The sequence below is a fragment of the Myotis daubentonii genome, chromosome 8 (genome assembly GCF_963259705.1).
Source record: "Myotis daubentonii chromosome 8, mMyoDau2.1, whole genome shotgun sequence".
In the NCBI taxonomy this organism is placed as follows: domain Eukaryota; kingdom Metazoa; phylum Chordata; class Mammalia; order Chiroptera; family Vespertilionidae; genus Myotis; species Myotis daubentonii.
This window is the reverse complement of record NC_081847.1, coordinates 49,570,153-49,583,390: the sequence shown is the minus strand read 5'-3', so window position 1 is coordinate 49,583,390 and position 13,238 is coordinate 49,570,153. Positions and strand designations below refer to the sequence as shown.

Here is a 13,238-nt window from a genome sequence, read left to right as displayed (position 1 = left end):
AAGCTGGAAACCCACGAGAGCCAGTGATATAAGTTCTAATCCAAGTCAAAAGGCCTGAGAACTAGAAGAGTTTCTGGTATAGTTCCAGTCTGAGTCCAACAGGCTTAAGACCCAGAAAGAGCTGACGTTTCAATTCAAGTCCAAAGGAAGGAAAAATCTGGTGTCCTAGCTCAAAGGCAGTCATGCAGAAGGAATTTCCTCTTACTTGTGCAACGGTCAGGCACTTTGTTCTATTCAGGTCTTCAACTGGTTAGATGAGACCCACCCACCCTAGAAAGGGCAATCTGCTTTACTCAGGCTACCGATTCAAATAATAGTCTCATCCAAAAACATTCTCACAGCACCCAGAATAAGTTTTGACTAAGTATATGCACACTCCTTGGGTGGCCCAGTCAAGTTGACACATAAAATTACATGGGGATCCCCATGGTCCCTCTTCCCCTCCAGCTCTGTGATCTGGTGCTTCAGAGCAGCAGATCTCATTCAGGATGCACATCAGAATAATGAGCCTCTAAAAACTGAGTTCTAGGAGAAGCACTCCCCGTCGATTAAGTCAAAATCTACAAAGAGAAACCTGGACATACGTGTTTGTTTGTTTGTTAATTTCACATAAATCTAGTGAATTATGCTAATTCCGTACAACTACATTAAACGATTATTTTCTATTTTTTTTTATAATACTTGGGTTACCCATGTGAGAACCCTCATCAGATTCCATCAGCACCTCATTTTGTACACATCAGATGTCTTAAAGTGAATATGGAATTATATCTTCTATTGATTTTGATCATAATGACTTCAGAACTATATTACAAAGGGAAATTGCCTCCAGTGACAATTATACATTCTAAAATGCATTTCAAAGGATACTCACTGTTCTAGTATGTCATCTGTGCCTCTTCAATCCTCCCATATGATCCTTATGAAAATACCAGCTAAATAAGCCTCCTGTCTTAATTTCTTAACACTCACAAAGACTACTGATAGTAATTAGGAAGCATCACAGGCCTGGAGAACTGTCGCCCATGCTCTGAGTCTCCACCTCCCCCATAGCCCCTTCTCATGAGAGGAGCTAAACTGAGTCCCTCCCACATAAGTTCCCATGCGTTGAGCTGCTCTCCTGGACACAAAGCTGAGCACGCCTCATTCAAACACTGCTGTCTACAGGGTAGTCAGTGGCCTATGAAATAATCAATTCAGCAAGGGGTAATAATGAAGAGACCGAAAACCACACAAAGACCTTCTAACAGCTGTTTGTCAGCCATAACTGACAAAACTTTGGAGCAACCAAAAAATCCTTCAGTAGGTGAAAGGATAAGTACATAGTGGTCCATCCAGACAATGGAATGGTATTTAGCACTAAAAAGAATGAGGCTGTCCAGCCATTAGAGGACATGGAGGAAAATCAAATGTACATTACTAAGTGAAAGAAGCCAATATTAAAAAGTTACATATGACATGATTCCAACTATACAAGATTCTGGAAAAGCAAGTCCATGGAGACAATAAAAAGATCGGTGGTTGCCAGAGGGTAGCGCTCAAGGAAGGATGAACAGGCGGAGGACAGAGGATTTTTAGGACAGTAAAAATGCTATGTATATTTCCATAATAATGGACACATGTCATTATACTTTTGTCTAAAGATTAGACTCTAAACCCAAAGAAAGTGCACCAAGAGTGAACCCTAAAGTAAATGATGGACTTTGGGTGATTAGGATGTGTCAATGTATGTTCATCTTTGGTTAAAAAAGAAAAAGTACCATTCTGGTGAGTGAGGTTGATAATGAGCGAGACATGAGGCATTGGTATAAAGGCACGATATATATGGAGAACTGTTTATAGAGGTCCCCAAGAATAAACATAGAAGTGCCATGTGATCCAGCAATCCCACTTCAGGTATATATCCAAAATAACTAAAATCAGCATCTTTAAGTCATGTCTGCATCCTCACGTTCATGCAGCATTATTCACAATAGCCAAGATTTGGACACAAGCCAAATGTCCATTGACAAATGAATGGGTATGAAAAATGTGAAATACCCATTTAGCTTAAAAGGAAGGAAATCCTGCCATTTGCAATATGGATGAATTTAGGGGACATTATGTAAGTGAAATAAGTCCATCACAGAAATACAAATACTGTAAGATTTCCACTTATATGAAATACCTAAAATAGTCAAATTCATTGAAGCAGAGAATAAAATGATGGTTGAAGGGGCTGGTGGAAGAGAAATAGGCAATTGATTTTAAATGTTTCACATCTCTGTTATGCAAAATGAATAAGTTCTGGAAATCTATTATACAACATAGTATGTATAGTTAACAATATGGTATTGTGCACCATAAAAGATGTTAAAAGAATAGACCTCATGGTAAATGTCTTACCACAACACACACACACACACACACACACACACACACACATATGCGTGCATGCACGCACACACGAACACAAGAATACAAGGAAATTTTTGGAGGTGATGTATATGTTTAGTACCTTGGTTGTGGTGATGGTATCATAGATGTATGTATATATACAAAAGCATCAACATGTATACTTTAAGTGTGTGCAATTTTTTGCATATAAATTATACCTCAATAAAGCTAAAAATTCATTAGAAATATATAGAACTCCCCCCAAAATATGCCAGCTCCAAACCCCAAAATTTATAAACTCTTAACCCTAGAGTCTTTGTCTTTAAATTTATATTTTTTTAAAAAATAAAGGGGATGTTTATAGAGTAAAAGATGATATGTAATACATATTAAAAATGGATAATTTTAAATTTATCACTACAGAATTTTTATATCATAGATAATTTTTAAATGGTATACTATACATTCCTGTTTTAAATTTGATTTCTTCATGCAGAGGCCTGGTGCACAAAATTTGTGCACTGGGGGGTGTCCCTCAGCCCAGCCTGCACCCTCTTCAATCTGGGACCCCTTGGGGGATGTCCAACTGCCGGTACAGGGATTGGGCCTAAACCGACAGTCAGACATCCCTCTCACAATCCGGGACTGCTGGCTCCCAACTGCTCACCTGCCTGCCTGCCTGATTGCCCCTAACCACTTCTGCCTGCCAGCCTGATCACACCCTAACCCAGCCCAATCGATGACTAACTGCTCCCCTGCCGGCCTGATTGCCCCCAACTGCCCTCCCCTGCTGGCCCGGTCACCCCTAACTGCCCTCCCCTGCCGGCCTGGTCGCCTCCAATTGCCCTCCCCTGCTGGCCTAATCTCCCACAACTGCACTTCCCTGCTGGCCATCTTGTGGTGGCCATCTTGTGATGACATGGGAGTGGCCATCTTGTGACTACATGAGGGCAGCCATTGTTGTACAAGGGCATGACAGTCAATTTGCATTACCTCTTTATTATATAGGATACTTATGGTGTCAGTCTGTGGCAGCGTTGAGATGGCTATTCTCTTAAGGAAAAGCAAAGGAAAGAAAAAGATTAAAAGGCCTTGCCCAATCATCTTTTTCAACACAAAAACTGAACCTGCAGGGAAAAAAACAGAAAACAAAAAAACTAATGCTATTTATGAAAAGAAGGATCCTTATCTCCAAAATGGTCTTAACCAAATATCTCTGTGGAAGGATTTCTTATAGAACAAAATAGGGTCTTTGTATTATGAGACATGCATTACTAGAAAATGTCCTGTCAACTATATAATAAAACCCATATATTCAAATAGACCAAACGGCGGACTGAACAACCAGTCACTATGATGTGCACTGACCAACAGGGGGTGTGCGCAGAACATGGCAGGCATTGGCAGCAGGCAGCAGAGCACAGAACATGATGGGCATGGCTGTGGCGGGAGAGTGGAACAGGTGAGCAGGGCGCCAGACCAAGGCGGGGCGCCAGTTGTTGTCATTAGGCGAACCTCTGGTGGTTACTGAAAATTCTTTGCTCCCACGCACCACGGTCCTACTGGGTGCTCACACCCGCTGCCGGCATTAGAGCCGCAGTTCACACCTGCTGCCAGCACCAAGCACCAGCCCTGATTGCTCAGCACCATCAGTGGGTGCAAGAGGCAGCTACTGGCCCCGATCACCCCTCAGGGTTTCTCCACCTCCCCCTGCTCCTGAGGGGTGATTGGGGCCAGCAGCTGCCACTTGCACCCACTCCTGGCAACAGCCCCGCTCACACCTGCAGCTGGCGCTGGAGCCACCACTCACACCTGCTGCTGGCACCAGTCCCAATCACTTCGCACCGGCGGTGCGAGGCAGTGGCAGTGGTGGGAGTGGGGCTGCTGACAGACAGGGGATCTGGATCTGGACAGTGGCAGGAGGGGCTGGGCAGAGATGTGGAGGATGGGCTGAGACCTGCCCCTGTGCCCACCAAGGCCCACGGCCCACAGTTTCTTTCAAGGTGCACGAATTCATGCACTGGGCCCCTAGTATAAAATAAAGATGTTTCATACACCAAATGCTCCTCACTATGCAAAACTCATTTCGTGACCTCATCATTAATTTCTTCTTAACCTGCTTTTTCATTATTCTCACATTATGAATTTGTATAGATTAATTAAACATCAGCTGAATTCTTTGTGTTATGCTTTAAACTCTATAATAGTAATGCTTAACTTAGATATTAAAACATCTGATTTCAACCTACCTTTTTCTTTATCATTTTATGCTTCTACAAGTAAAGTGGATTCTGAATAGCCTAATTTTCTTTCATAATTCTTATAATAGCCTTAGAGTTAAGTAAGTCATCTCAGCTCTGAAGGTTACCTTGGCAATGTCTATAAATTATCCACTATTAGTTCAATTAATTCTGACTTCTGTAATTTAGTGCTTGTATTATTCTTAATTATGTTTGTTTAGAAAGGTCTTGAAGGCACTTCTATCAGCAAAGTGGTGTCCATGTTTCACTGTTGTTATACATTTACAGAATTCTAATGTGGTGTTTCATCAGCCTCACTCTCTGGCCTGATAAGCTAATTTAGGTTTTGCGAAGGACAAGATTACAGATTTTCATGATGTATAGGATGTTGGGGTGAAGGTTCACTCCAGTGCCCTGGAAAATCTAAAATCCTGAGGGATGCAAAGCTAATAAATGACAAGTCTAGGATTCCCACTGCTCTCCTCATACGATAGCCATGGCCCCCATTCAAAAATATAAGCACATAGAGCTAGAGACAGAAGTCCTGGTTACCACCAGTTATAACCACATTTGCTCAGCACTGGGTGGAGAGAGGGTAATGAATCAGATGTGAGCTCTATTATCATGAAGCTAACGTTAACTGGAAAAGGCATACAGTAAACATTCAAGTTTGATGATGTTTTTAAAAATCTCACCCATTTCTTTGCGGAAAATAGTAAGGGAAGAATTTTTTGGACTCTTTCTAAAGGGACATGTAAACTGTGGTGGACAGCACCATGTGACTGGCTAGATGGTGAGAGAACTGTGTGGACTTTCTAGACAAAAAACAGGGTGGATCTGGGGTATTAGTCAGGATTCTCCTGTCTCCTGAAAAACAGAATCAATAATATATATATATATACATACACATACATACACATACTAGAGTCCCAGTGCACGGATTCATGCACTGGTGGGGTCCCTCAGCCTGGTCTGTGCCCTCTCACAATCCAGGACCCCTCGGGGGATTGCTGGGGTCCAACCCCAGCAGGTCCAGGGGTCCCCAAAGGTGTAGACGGAGTTGGCAAAGAAGGAATGACACGGAGATAGCGTTCAGTTGATCAGCAGCCTAGCCAGGATCTCTAGCCAGGATCTCCAGCCAAGTTCTGGTCTGGATCTCCAGCGAAGTTCTGGTTAGGATCTCCAACCAGGTTCTGTGTCCATGTTCTCTTGCTAGGTTCTCCAGGTTCTCCAGCCAGGTTCTGTAGCCATGTTCCCTCGCTAGGTTCTCCAGCCAGGTTCTGTCCAGGTTCTCCAGCCAGGTTCAGTCACCAGGTTCTAGTCAGGTTCTCTTGCCAATTTCTGTAGTCAGGTTCAGTCCAGGATCTTTTGCCATGTTCTCTCCAGCGAAGTTCTTCTGTCTCTAGGTTCTGTGTAGGTTCTATCTTCTAAGTTCTGTCTTGTTACATCTGTATTTATACCAGTTGATTCCAATCCTATCAATCTCTATTCCAAAGGTTAGGGCGTTTCTTATCTCCATTCCAGGGAGTAAAGATTATGTAGCTTAAGCATGATTGTTCGTAGTTAAAGTGATTAATTACCCACCTGGCACTTAGTTAAGAGGTTTTATTCCCTCCCTAACTTCAGGGGAAAATCCCTACCTGGGGAAACAACCTTTCTCAGAGAGGAGACCTTGGTTAAAACACATAGTGCCAAGAAGGTGAGCAAACATTTTAAGAACAGTATGCCATATATGCCAGGTCCCTTGAAACAGCAAGCATGGACTGGCTCCCGGCAGGGGATGTCAGATTGCCGGTTTCAGTCTGATCCCCACAGGCCCTATCCAGACACGAGAGAGCCCAATCCTGTGCGTTGAGCGTCTGTTCCCTGGTGGTCAGTGCACATCATAGTGACCAGTCAACCAGTTGTTCGGTTGCTTAGGCTTTTATATATATATAGGTATGTATATGTATATCCTATATAATAAAAGCCTAATATACTAAGTGTCCAGTTGTCCAGTTGGCCGTTCAACCAATCAAAGCGTAATATGCTAATGAATGCTAAGATTGCTCAACCGCTCACTATGATGTGCACTGACCACCAGGGGGCAAACAGTCAACTGGTTGACCAGTCGCTATGACATGCACTGAGCACCATGGGACAGACACTCCGACCAGTAGGTTAGCTTGCCCTAGAGCCCTCCCATGGTCCCTCCCCAGCTGGCCAACCTCCTGTGTCCCTCCCCAGTCCCAGTGGGGTACCTTGGCCTGGCCTGCCTGCACCCTTTCACAGTCCAGGACCCCTCAGGGGATGTTGGAGAGCTGGTTTTAGCCCGATCCCACAGGCCAGGCCGAGAGACCCCACTGGTGCACAAATTTGTGCACCAGGCCTCTAGTGTGTGTGTGTGTGTGTGTGTGTGTGTGTGTGTGTGTGTGTGTGTGTGTATATATATATATATATATATATATATATATATAGTCCCAAAAATGTATACACACTTTAACAGCTGATAACTCAATTTTCACTCCTTTCAGGCTAACCTGACTTGAAATAATGTGTGAAGCCAGACTAAGCTTTGAATGGAGAAAATGTATCCTGAAGTGCCACTGGACTTTTTTTATGGGGATACATAAAATTTAAAGTTTACGGTGCAAAACCAGCAACAGTCAATGAGTTGAGGGTGTACAAATACTGAACAAAATGATTCTTTTTTTAGTCCTTGCATTTATTTATTCATTTATTTAATTTACTTTTTAAATCTTTATTGTTGAAAGTATTACATGGGTCTTGATGTTTGCAATTCCATTGCTTCGCATTATCAGCAGTGCCTGGACCAGAATGGTCATCAGTTTGAAAACACATTGACAAAAAAAGTTATTCATTTCTGTAGGTTCTTTTACATTTTAAAAATGGACTATATGTTAATGAACACTGACTTTATACTCTTTCAAAGTGTGTACACATTTTGGGGGGAATGCCCTGTACATATTAAGAGAGAGACTGAGGTTTATTATAAGAACTAGCTCCTGCAGTTACAAAGCCCAGAAGTTGCAGGTTCTGTTGATCTGTGGTCTGCAAGCTGGAGAACAAGGAAAGCTGGTACTGTATTAAGTAGGAGTCTGAAGGGCTGAGAACCAGGGGGAGGGGGAGGGGAAGAGGAAGGAAAGGGGGACAGGAGGAGAAAGAGAGGAATCATGTACCTTCCAGGACCTCCTCCTGTCCCCCCTCATGTCATATGCATAATAGCTCCCATATGACATCATTTTTTTTCAAAGCGAAGGTATCCATGTAGAGTTTTAGCTACATCTAATTCCTAATACTAACCTCCTTATTTCCCCCAAATCAGAAAGATGCATGAGGTATTTAAGGCTTCAATGTCAGCTGTTAGTACCATAATAAGTATTTACTATAAAATTTTATAAAAGCATGGTGTAAGTTATGAACTACTAGAAACAAAGTATTATCACAAACAGAAGACTTCTCAATGAAATCCTTAAAAAGAAAGCAGGTAAAAGAATAACATTTTCAAAGAAGATTAATAAGTTACATTTCATTTCAGCTTGACGCCAGTTTTTAAATGTTAGCAGTGTTCTCTGCATGTGGTAACAGCCATATCTTCCATTATGGAAAGAATCAGTCATTTATCGTCAAAGCTAGGTATAAAAATTATTTGTATCATTATCACTTACATTTGATTTTCTAGATGATGAGATTTCATAAAAATGATCATTTCAGCACACTTGGAACTCATCATCTAATCCCAAACCAATATTTACAGACTTGCAAAGAAAAAGCAAAATAAGTATTAAAGTCAGCATGGGAATATCATTTTCAATGTAATCACCTCTGCTACTCATTGTCTGAGTTGCATTTTAAATACTTATTAGATTTTACAATTAAGTTCCTATATTTACTCTTCTCTACATGTCAGTGATTTAAGAATGACTTCCCTCTGAAGCATACCAGTCTTTCAAATACATTTTTAAAAATTTTGGTCTATTAAACACATAGGATTCCAACTCTTAAAAATTAGTCTTTCCATCAGCAGTTCCTAGCCAGGCATGCTGTTGCTTCTAATAGTTTCAGCATCTAAAAAAGAATTACACTGTATTCAAATGTTTTTGTACAGTAGATGAAGAGCTACAGTGAAAACAAAGGATATTTTCAAAATTTTTGAGAAATGAAGTTAAGTAAGGAGAATTCATATTAAGTATGATACAAAGGATGTATCATGACACAATTTTTAATGATAAGTCAACTGTACAAGAACTTTGAATATTTCACAATTATAATTACTTTAAAATGCCATTTCTAAATGTACCATAAAAATCTTGTTCTGTTATCATCTATTATAAAACAACTAGAGGCCCAGTGCATAAAATTCATGCCAGGGACTCGGCTCTCACAGCCCTGGCCTCATCTGGAAGGTGGTCCGGAAGGACATCTGGAAGGTCATTCAGCTGCCCAGTCTAATTAGCATATTATACTTTTATTACTATAGATTAAACAAAAGTATATATGAACAATAATGTGTGACTAAATGTTTTTATTTATTCCGATTTTAAAGTTTTTAAAAGAGGTATAATATTTTACAAAAATAATTTAAATATATGTGCAGACCACATCTCTTTACAAAGGCCCTAAGAATAGAACAAATTCCTTTTTAGGAAGTGGAAAGGGATAGTTTTAAAAATAATACCCAGGGAGAAACCAAGATGGCGGCACAAATAAACATCGGAAATTGCTGCCTCGCATAACCACTTCACAAATACAACTAAAAGACAAAACAGACATCATCCAGAACCACAGGAAGGCTGGCTGAGTGGAAATTCTACAACTAGAAGGAAAGAGAAAAGCACACTGAAACTCAGAGGAGGTGCAGAAGTAAAGTGCAGAGGTACGGAGGCGCATGTGGAAAGGGCTGGCAACTGAGGACACGGTTGTCTTTTTCAATCCGGAGGGAGTCTCAAGCTCCCAACTGCTCTGAACTCCAGTTCCGGGCGAGTCTCTGGGGACCCAGACTCACACAGGGAGAAACTGGACTGTCAGAACTAGAGGGCGGATTTCGCTCAGAGGTGCTTGCAGTGATTACTGGGACACTGAGACGTGGGGCCTCTTAGGGAAGGACTGAGGAGAAACCATAGCTGCTTGCTCCACCCTGTTGATCCCCTGAGAACCCTCCCCACACAAGCTGTGTGCAGAGGCTTTTGCATATGAAAGGCCTGGCCGTTTGCAATCTGAAAATTACCTAACAAACTGCAGCTGGGTCAGAGAGACCCAGAACTTCCAAAAGAAGGCCCAAGGCCCCACAGCAGCTTGCACTGCTTCACAGCTGAGCCTCATCTGGGCACCTCCAAACCCCAAACAAAGAAGAGGAATCTGCAGATCTCTCCATAGTTCCTGCTGGGTAGCCTCAGGCAGAGGCTAAATTAGCACCTCCTTATAGATCCAAGAGCCAGTGTACCCAGTGGTCAGAGTGGGACCATCCAGATTACAACTCCTCAGATCCATAAGGGACACACTCAGGGGGTAGACTCAGTGAGCACCAAAGCCCCACTGAAGCAAGTCTTGCCCCAGAAGGGTGTCTCCAGCACAGAAGTTCTCCCACCATAACCACAGCTGATTCTCACAGCCAATTGGCCTGGAGGTCAATTCTTCCCAGTGATACCTATAACAGTCAAGGCTTAACTACAACAAGACTGCACAAAGCCCACAAAAGGGTGCACCAAGAGTGTCCACCTCAGGTAATTGGGGAGGCTGAGCCACTGGGCCCTATAGGACACCTACCACACAAGGCCACTCTATCAACACCGAGAAACAGCCAAAATGCAGAGATAAAGAAACAGGTCACAAATGGCAGAAATGGAAGAAAGCAAACTACTGGATATAGAGTTCAAAACCACACTTATAAGGTTTTTCAAGAATCTTCTAGAAACCGCTGATAAATTTAGTGAGAACCTCAAGAAATCTAGTGAGACCCTTGAGGTTATGAAAAAGGACCAACTAGAAATTAAGCATACACTGACTAAAATAAACAATACTATACAGAGTTCCAACAGCAGACTAGAGGATCGCAAGAATCAAGTCAAAGATTTGAAATACGAAGAAGCAAAAAACACCCAACCAGAAAAACAAAAAGAAAAAAAGAATCCAAAAATATGAAGATAGTGTAAGGAGCCTCTGGGACAACTTCAAGCATACCAACATTCGAATTATGGGGGTGCCAGAAGAAGAGAGAGAGCAAGATATTGAAAGCCTATTTGAAGAAATAATGACAGAAAACTTCTCCCACCTGGTGAAAGAAATAGACTTACAAGTCCAGGAAGCGCAGAGAACCCCAAACAAAAGGAACCCAAAGAGGACCACACCAAGACACATCATAATTAAAATGCCAAGAGCAAAAGACAAAGAGAGAATCTTAACAGCAGCAAGAGAAAGACAGTCAGTTACCTACAAGGGAGTACCCATACGACTGTCAGCTGATTTCTCAACAGAAACTATGCAGGCCAGAAGGGAGTGGCAAGAAATATTCAAAGTGATGAATAGCAAGAACCTACAACCAAGATTACTTTACCCAGCAAAGCTATCATTCAGAATTGAAGGTCAGATAAAGAGCTTCACAGGAAAGAAAAAGCTAAAGGAGTTCATTACCACCAAACCAGTATTATATGAAATGCTGAAAGGTATCCTTTAAGAAGAGGAAGAAGAAGAAAAAGGTAAAGATACAAATTATGAACAACAAATACACATCTATCAACAAGTGAATCTAAAAATCAAATGAATAAATAATCTGATGAACAGAATAAACTGGTGAATATAATAGAATCAGGAGCATAGAAAGGGAGTGGACTGACTATTCTGGGGGGGGGCGGAAAGGGGTGTGGGAAGAGACTGGACAAAAATCGTACACCTATGGATGAGGACAGTGGGGGGGAAGGGGTAAGGGCAGAGGGTGGGGTGGGAACCAGGTGGAGGGGAGCTATGGGGGGAAAAAAGAGGAACAACTGTAATAATCTGAACAATAAAGATTTAATTTTAAAAAAATAATACCCACATAAATAATTCAAACAATTTTTTCTTTATGTCTGTTTAAATTAACTTTTTATCATCTACAATAAAAACATTTTTCATTCATTGTCACATTCATTCATTGCTCAGATTCATAGTTCATCTGTGTAAAACATGCACCCAAATGTTTAAATAGTTGAACGAAGTCTCCAAGGCAATTTTGAGGGTGTTTTTATTGTTTTCTGTTACAACAACCCTGTCTCATTTTACCTGGTAAAAAGATCACGTATGTATTAATTTGGGCATCAAAATATAAACCCAATTTACCTGTAAAATGCTACATTGGTTTTATTTTTTTCTCATCTATGAAGTTTTGTTAAACAATTCAAATATACATTTTCCCACTTGATGCCAGAAATATCATCTTTAATTAGAAAAAAAGTTAAGCATTTAAAAACATACATATCACTTTGTAAGCCAACTCAAAATCATGACTTTTTTCAAAAACAGTTGCTATATAAATGTTGTTACTTGTTTAAAAAGTAGTTAGGAGACTAACATTATCAAGTCTGCACTTCCCACTAGTGGCAACATACAGTAAATGCATGTTTCTTTTAAAATTAAAGACAAGTCTATCTTAAATATTAGCTTTCTCAATTAAATTTAGAGCCCATTATATTATAGAACAAATACACATACACTCCACGGATAACATGATTTTTGTGGGCAAACTATTTCTCCTGGATAAAACTAATTTACTGTCAATGTTCACACCCAGAGACATCATGATTAGTTAGCTACCTGTGTGTCCATATATAAATGTGTGTGTGTGTGTGTGTGTGTGTGTGTGTATCCAGAGTTTAAGCTAAAAACAAAGCTACTCTGGCGATCTAACATACATCCATCAGGGAGAAATAATCTAAAAATAGCTGGTTAGCTTTAATTATTTAATTTACACCTCATTGAGAAATGTTCTCAAATTAACTTTCTGTAGTTCTCACTGAAATTATTTTTCCTTATACTAGTAGATGATTTTCAAGCAGGCAACATTTGTTAAGAATATTAGGAAAAGTTCTCCCTCCTTTCTAATCTCTGGTTCTCAGGGGTGACAGAGCTGACTTATTTCTGAACCTCTGCACCGAGATTACCGTGCCTTCTGGCCATCAGGTTGCCTGCGTCTTACAAGAAGTAAGGCTTATTCTGCGACCTAAGGTTCCTGAACATCCCATGGTGTGGATTTGCGAACTTATGTTAATGACTCTAAACTTTACCACTTGCTGGAAACAGACCTGAAACAACATTCATGGGGAATTTCATAAAAAGGAATATTGCTTTTTTAACAACTAATGAAGAGTGCTTTTAATTAAGGCACAATTACATCACTGAATTAGATGCTCTTCAAACAGCTGTCAGCAGACATGTGGTTTATATGTGAGTGTATGTGTGTGTGTGTCTGTGTGTGTGTGTGTTATTTAGAACAAGATTTCTTATGACCTGAGTTTGACCAGTCCACCAGTGATAGGTGAGTTCCAACATTCCTCTTATAGAGGAAATTCCACTTTTAACCTTTTTTCCTTTGTTTATAGAGGCTTCTGGCCCCTAGGTTACACATGGACCAGAGAGAACCCTCAGTTT

General features: G+C 40.8%; 1 protein-coding gene across 11 annotated transcripts in view; it reads right to left on the bottom strand.

The window, feature by feature from the left end:
* Positions 1 to 13,238, bottom strand: part of CCDC102B (coiled-coil domain containing 102B) — a 150,760-nt gene that overhangs the window by 90,097 nt on the left and 47,425 nt on the right. The gene's annotated exons all lie outside the window — the stretch shown is intronic.